The sequence below is a fragment of the Schistocerca gregaria genome, chromosome 10, assembly GCF_023897955.1.
Source record: "Schistocerca gregaria isolate iqSchGreg1 chromosome 10, iqSchGreg1.2, whole genome shotgun sequence".
Lineage (NCBI taxonomy): Eukaryota > Metazoa > Arthropoda > Insecta > Orthoptera > Acrididae > Schistocerca > Schistocerca gregaria.
The window spans coordinates 38,745,239-38,756,334 of NC_064929.1; the positions used below are offsets into that span (position 1 = coordinate 38,745,239).

Consider the following 11,096-nt stretch of genomic DNA (forward strand, 5'->3'; position numbering starts at 1 on the left):
GAGATTTATTCACAAGTTCAGGGCATGTGTACAACAGCATAGTATGAGGCAACTGAATGCTCTCCAAAAAATTGAACTGGTCAACACCTATATCGCCTCCCCGGGTTCGATTCCCGGTACCGGAAGTGCGCGTAAAAAAAAAAAAGTGGTAGAGCACTGGTATAGTAAACCAGGGGTCGTTGTTATCTAAAAAAAATTGGTTAAGGTGTAAAAAAAATGGAAAAAAATGGATAAGGCCTCGGACTTCGGATCTGAAGATTACAGGTAAAAAAAAGAAAAATAAAAAAAGAAAAAAGTGGTAGAGCACTGGTCTAGTAAACCAGGAGTCGTGAGTTAAATCCTCACAGGAGGAAGACGAATTTTGGAAATCAGTTGCGCGTCATGGCCGTATAGCAAACAGTATCTGTGATGAGGAACAATTAGCGACAGGCGTTTTATTAAGAATTACTCGCAGATGTGATTAAGGCGAATGGCGCAGATAAAGCATTTGCCAAAGCGGTACGGCATAAGGTTGGACGAGGCAGTCTGAATTACATTTTATAGATGTATTTCTCACAAATCTCTGAGCCTCTCGCGGTCCTCGTCGTCATCGTCGTCGTCGTCGTCGTCATCGTCGCCGCCGCCGCCGCCGCTTCTGCAGAAGTAGCAAATGGCCATCGTAGCAAATGCGGCGAGGGACACCCTGCCATCGATTCCGAATGCGCAACGTGTGTGGTCTTGTTTTCCTGTCTATGTTTGGTCGGTTTCGTAAGAGGTTGAATATAACGAATGGGTGGGAAAGAGTAAAGGGCAGCGGCTGCGTGGCACGAAAACACAATTCCTAAGGGGGTGTGAGCGTTTCGGGATGAGTCCTATATAAATTATTTTTATCGTCAGTGACCGTGTGGCCAAATGGATAAGGCGTCGGACTTCGGATCCGAAGATTGCAGGTTCGAATCCTGTCACGGTCGCGTTTTTCAATTCTGAAAATTAAACATACCGTTTTAATGTAGCAATTGAGCAGTACGAAACCGTCTGAATGTTGCTGTTGACCATTTTGTGCTTGGAGATGGTCTTGAGCTTGAAACACACACAACACGACCGTTGTTAACTACCGAAATGGTCGCAGAGTGCCCTCACCGCGAGGTTTGACTGGCACTTGCACATCTAAAACAACGTCCGAAAGTGACTCGTTCGGCTTTTGAGTCACGTCAAGTATGTGTGTTAATTTTGACGCCGCTAGCTCTGCAGATTGTCATGCAATTCCTTTACCTCTCAGAAATGATTATGAAATAAAAGTGAAGTACGTGACAAGTGTGACGTTAGGAAAACATTAGGCAGCATGGAGAGATTCTGTATGGGACCAACCAACCCAAACGAGTACTGTGTGATCTGCTACCCAGCAGGTATCCAACGAGGCAGCACGGCTAGCTCAGTCGGTAGAGCATGAGACTCTTAATCACAGGGTCGTGGGTTCGAGCCCTACGCTTGGCGGAACGGAGTTTCTTTCTGCTGCAGATGTAAATTACCGATTTTCTGATTAACGTGATGTAATGGAAGTAGCAACTTTAAAATTTGCCTACGTCTCAATCAGTCGCAAGAAAACTGTATTTGAAGGTGAAGGTGATTTTGTAGACATGTGTGAAAGTCATGTTCTGAAGTGCAGGTGGTTTTGTTTGGAGAGAACATCGGCTACGTGTCAGATGTGTAGCCAAGCAGTAATGGGTCGCCATAGCTACAATTATTAGTCGAAAATATGAAGTGTTGTCAGCTGAAGGCTGATGATTCAGACGACCGTACGGACGAAGAACGCAAAAGTTCCGCTACGCCGCGCCTCTTTGGCTCAGTGGTAGAGCACTGGTCTAGTAAACCAGGGCTCATGAGTTCCATCCTCACAGGAGGAAGACCAATTTTGGAAATCAGTTGCGCGTCATGGACGTATAGCAAACAGTATCTGTGATGAAGAACAATTAGCGACAGGCGTTTTGTTAAGAATTACTCTCAGATGTGATTAAGGCGAATGGCGCAGATAAAGCATTTGCCAAAGCGGTACGGCATAAGGTGGGACGAGGCAGTCTGAATTACATTTTATAGTTGTATTTCTCACAAATCTCTGAGCCTCTTGCGGTCGTCGTCGTCGTCGTCGTCGTCGTCGTCGCCGCCGCTTCTGCAGAAGTAGCAAATGGCCATCGTAGCAAATGCGGCGAGGGACACCCTGCCATCGATTCCGAATGCGCAAAGTGTGTGGTCTTGTTTTCCTGTCTATGTTTGGTCGGTCTCGTAAGAGGTTGAATGTAACGAATAGGTGGGAGAGAGGCAGGGGCAGCGGCTGTGTGGAACGAAAACACAATTCCTCAGGGGGTGTGAGCGTTTCGAGATGAGTCGTATATAAGTTATACTTGGTCGTCAGTGACCGTGTGGCCTAATGGACAAGGCGTCGGACTTCTTATCCGAAAATTGCAGGTTCGATTCCTGTCACGGTCGTGTTTTTCTATTTCTGAAAAACAAACATAGCGTTTTAATGTAGCAATTGTGCAATACGAAACCGTCTGAATGTTGCTGTTGACCATTTTGTGCTTGGAGATGGTCTTGAGCTTGAAACACACACAACAAGACCTGTGCCTCTTTAGCTCAGTGGTAGACACAGGTCTAGTAAATCAGGAGTCGTGAGTTCCATCCTCACAGGAGTAAAACGAATTTTGGAAATCAGTTGCGTTTTTTCTGGCTCTAGCTGCCGACGCGTACGGACGTGCCTCCTTTTGCTGCATGTAGTCAGTGTTTCGCCAGTGTTTACTTTTGCGTTTCGGTGTTTTTGAGTTTTGTGATTTTATTCGTGTGTAGCTTGTGATTCTTCTGCCTCCTGTGTGATCTGTTTTTTTTTTTTGTTTTCTATCGACGATTATTTGTCGTTTGTGGAGTTTTCGGAAATTACCGGTATCTCCCCTTGATTACTGCATACCATGGCTACAACTGTGAGGAAGAATACGCTGTTTTTTGCCTTCGCTAAGGAAACACGACGTGTTCAGCCGACTGCTCTGGAAATTCATGATTGGCTTGATCAGGTACTTGGCATAAATTCTGATAAGGTGCATACTACTCAGCTAGATACTGACAACTACTGTGTTTTCGTAATGTTTTTGGATCCCGTTTCGGTCGATAAAATTATTGGAAAATTCGGGTATTATGTCGAATTTTTGCATAGAGACGGCACTACAAGTAAAGTGGCTATCAGGAGAGCTGATGCTCTTTATAGATCTGTGCGGGTGTTAAATTTACCTATCGAGATAGATAATGAGAAAATCAAGGTTGCCCTGTCTCAATATGTTGAGGTAAAGGATATAGTTAACGAACGTTGGTCGAAGCAATTTAAAATTCAGAGCTTCAATGGTATTCGTTTGGTAGAGATGGAAGTAAAGACGAATATCCCATCTCATATAACTGTTGACGGGCATAAAGCACACGTGATTTATACTGGTCAAACCCCTACGTGCCATATATGCAATGAATCGGGTCATTTAAGGCAGGACTGTCTGCGTCGTGTCTTTGTTCTAAAAACACATTTAGTCCAACGCCGCAAGATGACCTTGAGCGAAGTTTTGGCAACCGATAACACAGCCAAACAGGGTGAGGGTTCGGATCCTGTACCTAGTTCTGGAACTATTGCAGTTGATGGCAGTGATTTTCCACCCCTGGTAACACGCTTCAATTGTGATTCCTCTGCCCGTGAGTTAGACGTACTAACCAAAAAACGACCACTTGAACATACAGATTATCATTCTGATGATGACACCTCCCGACAATCTCCTGCAGTACGTAAACAGAAACCTGGCGATGAAAATCTGCATGTGCCCCAAAACGGTATGCAAGTGGATTTAATTGCAGTTTCTGATACATCTCGCTCACTGCCAGAAAATGCAACGGCAGCTGCCGACAGCGAGAAAGTAGAAGTCCCCCAAGCAGTGACAACTTGCCCAGCTGAAAACAGCGATAATCAGCTGTTTACCTACGGGAACTTCGCGAAAGCGGTAGAACAACAACACCACGACACCGCAACAGCACAGCAACCGGCACCAGAGTGTAAACAAGAGAAAGTGTCTACTCCTGAACCGGAAAATAAGCAAACACCGTCGCAAGCATCACAACAAACGAAGGTAGCATGTAAACAGCAGGCAGTGTTTACAAACCAGGTCTCTCTAGACACTGCTGCTGAAGCGGCCGCGTCGAGTGTTGCCACAACAAAATCAGGTCAGGGTTTTCAGGGCGTCCACCGCCGTACGCTAAAACCACAACCGAATCTTACTGTTTCTCGCACCCAAGCCAAACAAAAAGCGGAAAAGTCAGACGTAAAATCACAGAAAAAAATACGATATCAAATTGTCAGAGAAGGTGCTCCAGATGAGCCTCCTGACACACTCAATGTCGAACAGCCCCTCAGTACTAAGGTGCAGGATGACAATGGCAGACAAACTAACGTTTAGCGCCCGTGTTACTAGGACTGCTACCAAGTTCTGAATGACTGTAGTTCTAAACCGGATCTCAGCACTCCAAAAGTACAACAGTTTTTTTTTTTTGACCAACTTTATCGGTGGCCAATAGCAAGTTAGAGATGCAAGCATACTCTATCACAACGATCAATATAAATAAAATTCGAACCTCATTAAAGCTAGCTGCTCTCAAGGAATTTTTGTATGACTCTGGAACCGATATCGCTTTGCTACAGGAGGTTGTAACGACGGAATTTGTAATACCAGGATACACCGCAATTGTTAACGTATCTTGTCAAACACATACAGGAACAGCGGTTCTGCTCAGGGAAGGGATTCCCGTATCTCAAGTGGAGCGGTTGGAATCTGGAAGGGCAATTAGTATTAACGTTTTAGGTACCACATTGATTAACTTATACGCGCCCTCAGGAAATAGTAATAGACAGGACAGGGCAGCATTTTATAAAGAGGAACTTATATATTTATTACGTCGAAACCAAAACAGTTTTATAATGGGCGGTGATTTTAACTGTGTGTTAAATCGTAAAGATCAACAACCACATTTTAACGGTTCTTTGGAACTTAAACGCCTAGTAACCTACCTAAAACTTAGGGACGCATGGGAACTAAAATATCCAACGAAGGTTGAATATACGTACATAACACCGACTTCGCGCAGTAGAATAGACAGAATTTATGTTTCCCAAAACTTGGAAAGATGTCTACTAAATTCAGAAATCGTACCTGTATATTTTAGTGACCACTGCAGTATGAAGGCGTGCATATTTTAGCTCCACAGCCGATTCAGATTTTTAGGAACCAGTGGCATCTAAACGTCTCTCTCTTAAAAGAGCAAGGTTTGGCAGACGCGGTATCGGATGCGTGGACCTTATGTCTGCGGTCGATCGAGAGGCACCCCACAGTATTAGACTGGTGGATTAAGGTTGCAAAGCCGAGACTGAGAAAAGTGTGTATCAGATACAGCAGAGAAAGAGCGTGGGAGTTAAAAAAACAGTATGGAATTTTATTACAGTTTGTTGCGGGACATCTATGAACAGGCAAACGTGTCAACCATTAGATTACAAGACATCAGACACACCAAAGCGAAATTACTCGCCATTAAAAGACAACAGATGGGAGGTTTAAAACTGAAGTCAAAGGCGAAGTCGGTGGTAGATGATGAAACAACATCCTTATATCATCTGCTTCGGCATGCAAAGAATAGGCGACGCACTGTTATTAGTGAACTTAAAACCCCCAATGGGACAACACTGACGTCTCAGAAGGAGATTCTAAATGCAGTATACCAGTACTACTATGCATTATATTCCTCCAGCCCACCTCACGAGGGGTCTCTGCGAGAGTTTCTCAGTGTTTTATCCCCACAATTGACAAGTTCTGAAAACGACGATATCCTTTCTGAAGTCAGTAACGAAGAGGTTCGTGAGACAATAACCAAGTCCCCGGTGAATAAATCTGCTGGACCCGACGGACTCCCTGTAGAATTTTACAGAAAGTTCTGGTTTTTAATTGGTGACACGTTTACATGCATTGTCAATGAGATTTTTAGCGAGCAGACGATACCTGCAGATTTTAAAGACAGCAAAATTGTACTTTTACCGAAAAACAAAGGGACGAAAAGTTAAACAATTACCGCCCTATTTCCCTTTTAAACACTGACTACAAAATAGTATGCAGGATTTTAAAAAAGAGACTCTCACCTCTGACCGACAAATTAATTAGTCAACATCAGTCATGTGCAGCAAATAGAAGTATTTTCAATACGATATCTGAATATAGAGACATCATCGCCTTAGCATCGGTTTCCATCAAATGTGCTTTACTTTTTATAGATTTTAATAAGGCTTTCGACTCGGTGAATCACCGCTTCCTATTTGAGGTACTGACAAAAATGGGACTCGTCCACAAAACAGTTAATGTTATAAAAAATGTTGCTACTGGTCTGAACGCTAAATTAGCTGTCAACGGTCAGGTGACGCGGCAAATTCAAATAAACCGCGGCATCCCACAGGGAAGTCCCTTATCTATGTTTTTGTTTGTTGTGTCGTTAGAGCCCTTTTTAAGAAGTGTTCATGAAAGGTTAAAGGGCATAACTATAACTGGCAGGAAAACTGAAGTGAGAGCCTACGCTGACGATGTTGGTGTTGTCATAAGAGGGCAGGATGATGTAATTCGACTAGGGGCCATTCTTCAAAACTACTGCCGCCCATCCGGTGCGACAACAAACGAAAATAAAAGTACAATCCTGGGAATGCGGGGTCTTGAACGGATACACATCGATCGGGCGAAGTCAGTTACCACCCATAAAACCCTGGGGACAATCCTGACGGCATGTCCAATGAGGATGACAGCCCTCAATTGGAAAGAGATATTAACAAAGATTCAAGGGGGACTTATTGAGAACTCACAACGACTTATGCATTCTCTCAAAGGCATTCTATATGGCACAAGTTTTTCCCTTGCCGAAGTTGATAGCTCAGAAAATAATGTCGAGGGTTGCAAATTTCTTATGGAAGGGGGAAATCTTCAGGGTTAACCTAAGAACTGCGACCCTACATCCTAGAAATGGAGGCCTCGGACTGGTGGACATACGCAATAAAGCATCTGCGCTTTTCATAAAAAGGTCTTTAAACATATTTCACGCCAACCCCGGCAGTATTACTACACAATTGTTTAAATGTGTCCAACCAGAAAGCCTTCAACCACTGGCAGACGTACAACAAATTAACCCCCGCCTGCGATACGTTAGGATCTTGTACACAGAATTGAGCTATGTTAACGAGAAACTCAGAACTTCACTGCAAATTACAGCCAGAGATATCATGAGACAAAGACAACAATATGAAGGACAAAATGAAATTGCTACGAAATATATGAGTCACAACTGGGATGCAATTTGGGAGAATATTAGTTTTAACGGGCTCAATTCACATGTGATAACGGCATGGTACAAAGCCGTCAATAATATTGTCAGCACCAACGAGCGGCTTTATAAAATTGGGAAAGCTGAAACCCCCTTATGTCAGAAATGTAAACAAGTTGACACTGTGATTCATAGATTTACGTGTGCTGGAAATCTCAACAACTGGCATTGGCTCAGGAAACGTCTTGCACTACTGCAACGAACGTCACCCAATTCCATTACTCCTATGGTGCTTTTCAGACCTGAAACTAAGTATTACCCCAAAACCAAAAATAATGCATTACATTGGTTAATGGGACAGTTTGTCCATTACTTTATCAATAAAATAGGTGGTGACGACGAAACGGAATTGAAGCTTTTTATGCAAATGGAGTACAGCAACATTAAGCAATATGCAGACCACAGGAAAATGTATGGAAACATGCTGATCATTTTATTCGAACGAATAGGTGTTGGTTAAAGCGCACAGTCTAACACTAAATCTACTATTATAGGAGTACTGCAGAAGTGAAGTATGAATCTACGTTCAAGATGAAGGAAATGCCTCCTCTTTTATCCATTTTTGTTACGTCAGCAACCCAATAAGTGTCTCATAAATGCTCGATGTATATTCCAATATGATCACATGTTTAGTACCCGAATGTCTGTTGACAGAAAACTCGAATGACAGCTTTGCAATGGGATCTCACCCCCAGATGTCGTACAACCAGTGCTCCTTACCACAACAAAGAGAGCAGGCGAAAAATATACACGACTATACCCGCTTTTCTATAACAATTAAAATGCACTGAAGGAGCCATTCGGTGGGAGTGATGGTGGGGGCATCGTGGCAAGCCCTCGAGTTCTTTGACCCCTGCCCTCGTTGTCCCAGTCATGCGCCTACTGATATGCATCCTTATAAGAAACAATAAAAAGCGGTCCAAGGCGCCAGACTAAAAAATAAAAAAAAATGGATCAGGCGTCGGACTTCGGATCTGAAGATTACAGGTTCGAATGCTGTCACGCTATATATATATAAAAAAAGTGGTAGAGCACTGGTCTAGTAAACCAGGAGTCGTGAGTTCCATCCTCACAGGAGGAAGACGAATTTTGGAAATCAGTTGCCCGTCATGGCCGTATAGCAAACAGTATCTGTGATGACGAACAATTAGCGACAGGCGTTTTATTAAGAATTACTCTCAGATGTGATTAAGGCGAATGGCGCAGATAAAGCATTTGCCAAAGCGGTACGGCATAAGGTGGGACGAGGCAGTCTGAATTACATTTTATAGATGTATTTCTCACAAATCTCAGAGCCTCTCGCGGTCGTCGTCGTCGTCGTCGTCGCCGCCGCCGCTTCTGCAGAAGTAGCAAATGGCTATCGTAGCAAATGCGGCGAGAGACACCCTGCCATCGATTCAGAATGCGCAGAGTGTGTGGTCTTGTTTTCCTGTCTATGTTTGGTCGGTCTCGTAAGAGGCTGAATGTAACGAATGGGTGGGAAACAGTAAGGGGCAGCGGCTGTGTGGAACGAAAACACAATTCCTCAGGGGGTGTGAGCGTTTCGAGATGAGTCGTATATAAGATATACTTGGTCGTCAATGACCGTGTGGCCTAATGGATAAGGCGTAGGACTTCGGATCCGAAGATTGCAGGTTCGAATCCTGTCACGGTCGTGTTTTTCAGTTCTGAAAAAGAAACATACCGTTTTAATGTAGCAATTGTGCAGTACGAAACCGTCTGAATGTTGCTGTTGACCATTTTGTGCTTGGAGATGGTCTTGACCTTGAAACACACACAACAAGACCGGTGTTAACTAGCGAAATGGTCGGCAGAGTGCCGTCACCGCGAGTTTTGACTGGCACTTGCACATCTAAAACAACGTCGGAAAGTAACTCGTTCAGCTTTTGAGTCACATCAAGTATGTATGTTAATTTTGACGCTGCTAGCTCTGCAGATTGTCATGCAACTCCTTTACCTCTCAGAAATGATTATGAAATAAAAGTGAAGTACGTGACGAGTGTGACATTAGGAAAACATTAGGCAGCATGGAGGGAATCTGTATGGGAGCAACCAACCCAAACGAGTACTGTGTGATCTGCTACCCAGCAGGTATGCAACGAGTTAGCACGGCTAGCTCAGTCGATAGAGCATGAGACTCTTAATCACAGAGTCTTGGGTTCGAGCCCTACGCTGGGCGGAACGGAATTTTTTTCCGCTGCAGATGTAAATTACCGTTTTTCTGATTCACGTGATGTAATGGAAATAGCAACTTTAAAATTTGCCTACGACACCATCAGTCGCAAGAAACTGTATTTGAAGGTGAAGGTGATTTTGTAGACATGTGTGAAAGTCATGTTCTGAAGTGCAAGTGGTTTTATTTGGAGAGAACATCGGCTATGTGTCAGATGTGTAGCCAAGCAGTAATGGGTCGCCATAGGTGCAAATATTAGTTGAAAATATGAAGTGTTGTCAGCTGAAGCCTGATGATTCAGACGACCGTACGGACGAAGTTCACAAAATTGCCGCTAGGCCGCGCCTCTTTAGCTCAGTGGTAGAGCACTGGTCTAGTAAACCAGGAGTCGTGAGTTCCATTCTCACAGGAGGAAGACGAGTTTTGGAAATCAGTTGCGCGTCGTGGCCGTATAGCAAACAGTATCTGTGATGACGAACAATTAGCGACAGGCGTTTTATTAAGAATTACTCTCAGATGTGATTACGGCGAATGGCGCAGATAAAGCATTTGCCAAAGCGGTACGGCATAAGGTGGGACGAGGTAGTCTGAGTTACATTTTATAGATGTATTTCTCACAAATCTCAGAGCCTCCCGCGGTCGTCGTCGTCGTCGTCGGCGTCGCCGCCGCCGTTTCTGCAGAAGTGGCAAATGGCCAACGTAGCAAATGCGGCGAGGGACACCCTGCCTTCGATTCCGAATGCACAAAGTGTGTGGTCTTGTTTGCCATTCTATATTTGGTCGGTCTCGTAAGAGGTTGAATGTAACGAATTGGTGGGATAGAGCAAGGGGCAGCGGCTGTGTGGAACGAAAACACAATTCCAGAGGGGGTGTGAGCGTTTCGAGATGAGTCGTATATAAGTTATACTTGGTCGTCAGTGACCGTGTGGCCTAATAGATAAGGCGTTGGACTTCGGATCCGAAGATTACAGGTTCGAATCCTGCCACGGTCGTGTTTTTCCAGTTCTGAAAAAGATACATACCGTTTTAATGTAGCAATTGAGCAGTACGAAACCGTCTGAATGTTGCTGTGTACCATTTTGTGCTTGGAGATGGTCTTGACCTTGAAACACACACAACAAGACCAGTGTTAACTAGCGAAATGGTCGGCAGAGTGCCGTCACCCCGAGTTTTGACTGGCACTTGCACATCTAAAACAACGTCGGAAAGTAACTCGTTCAGCTTTTGAGTCACATCAATATGTGTGTTAATTTTGACACCGCTAGCTCTGCAGATTGTTATGCAACTCCTTTACCTCTCAGAAATGATTACGAAATAAAAGTGAAGTACGTGACGAGTGTGACGTTAGGAAAACATTAGGCAGCATGGAGGGATTCTGTATGGGAGCAACCAACCCAAACGAGTACTGTGTGATCTGCTACCCAGCAGGTATCCAACGAGTTAGCACGGCTAGCTCAGTCGGTAGAGCATGAGACTCTTAATCACAGGGTCGTGGGTTCGAGCCCTGCACTGGGCG

The 11,096-nt window shown here is 44.2% G+C and overlaps 7 non-coding genes across 7 annotated transcripts; all 7 read left to right on the forward strand.

Annotated features, from left to right (window-relative positions):
• Positions 1 to 877: 877 nt before the first annotated feature.
• On the forward strand, positions 878 to 950 carry Trnar-ucg (transfer RNA arginine (anticodon UCG)). The gene has a single exon. It is a non-coding gene; the product is annotated as a tRNA-Arg (tRNA).
• Positions 951 to 1,400: 450 nt separating this feature from the next.
• Trnak-cuu (transfer RNA lysine (anticodon CUU)) lies at positions 1,401 to 1,473 on the forward strand. The gene has a single exon. It is a non-coding gene; the product is annotated as a tRNA-Lys (tRNA).
• Positions 1,474 to 2,390: 917 nt separating this feature from the next.
• Trnar-ucu (transfer RNA arginine (anticodon UCU)) lies at positions 2,391 to 2,463 on the forward strand. The gene has a single exon. It is a non-coding gene; the product is annotated as a tRNA-Arg (tRNA).
• Positions 2,464 to 8,989: 6,526 nt separating this feature from the next.
• On the forward strand, positions 8,990 to 9,062 carry Trnar-ucg (transfer RNA arginine (anticodon UCG)). The gene has a single exon. It is a non-coding gene; the product is annotated as a tRNA-Arg (tRNA).
• An 861-nt stretch (positions 9,063 to 9,923) lies between these two features.
• On the forward strand, positions 9,924 to 9,995 carry Trnat-agu (transfer RNA threonine (anticodon AGU)). Its single transcript has one exon. It is a non-coding gene; the product is annotated as a tRNA-Thr (tRNA).
• A 504-nt stretch (positions 9,996 to 10,499) lies between these two features.
• Trnar-ucg (transfer RNA arginine (anticodon UCG)) lies at positions 10,500 to 10,572 on the forward strand. Its single transcript has one exon. It is a non-coding gene; the product is annotated as a tRNA-Arg (tRNA).
• A 451-nt stretch (positions 10,573 to 11,023) lies between these two features.
• Positions 11,024 to 11,096, forward strand: Trnak-cuu (transfer RNA lysine (anticodon CUU)). The gene has a single exon. It is a non-coding gene; the product is annotated as a tRNA-Lys (tRNA).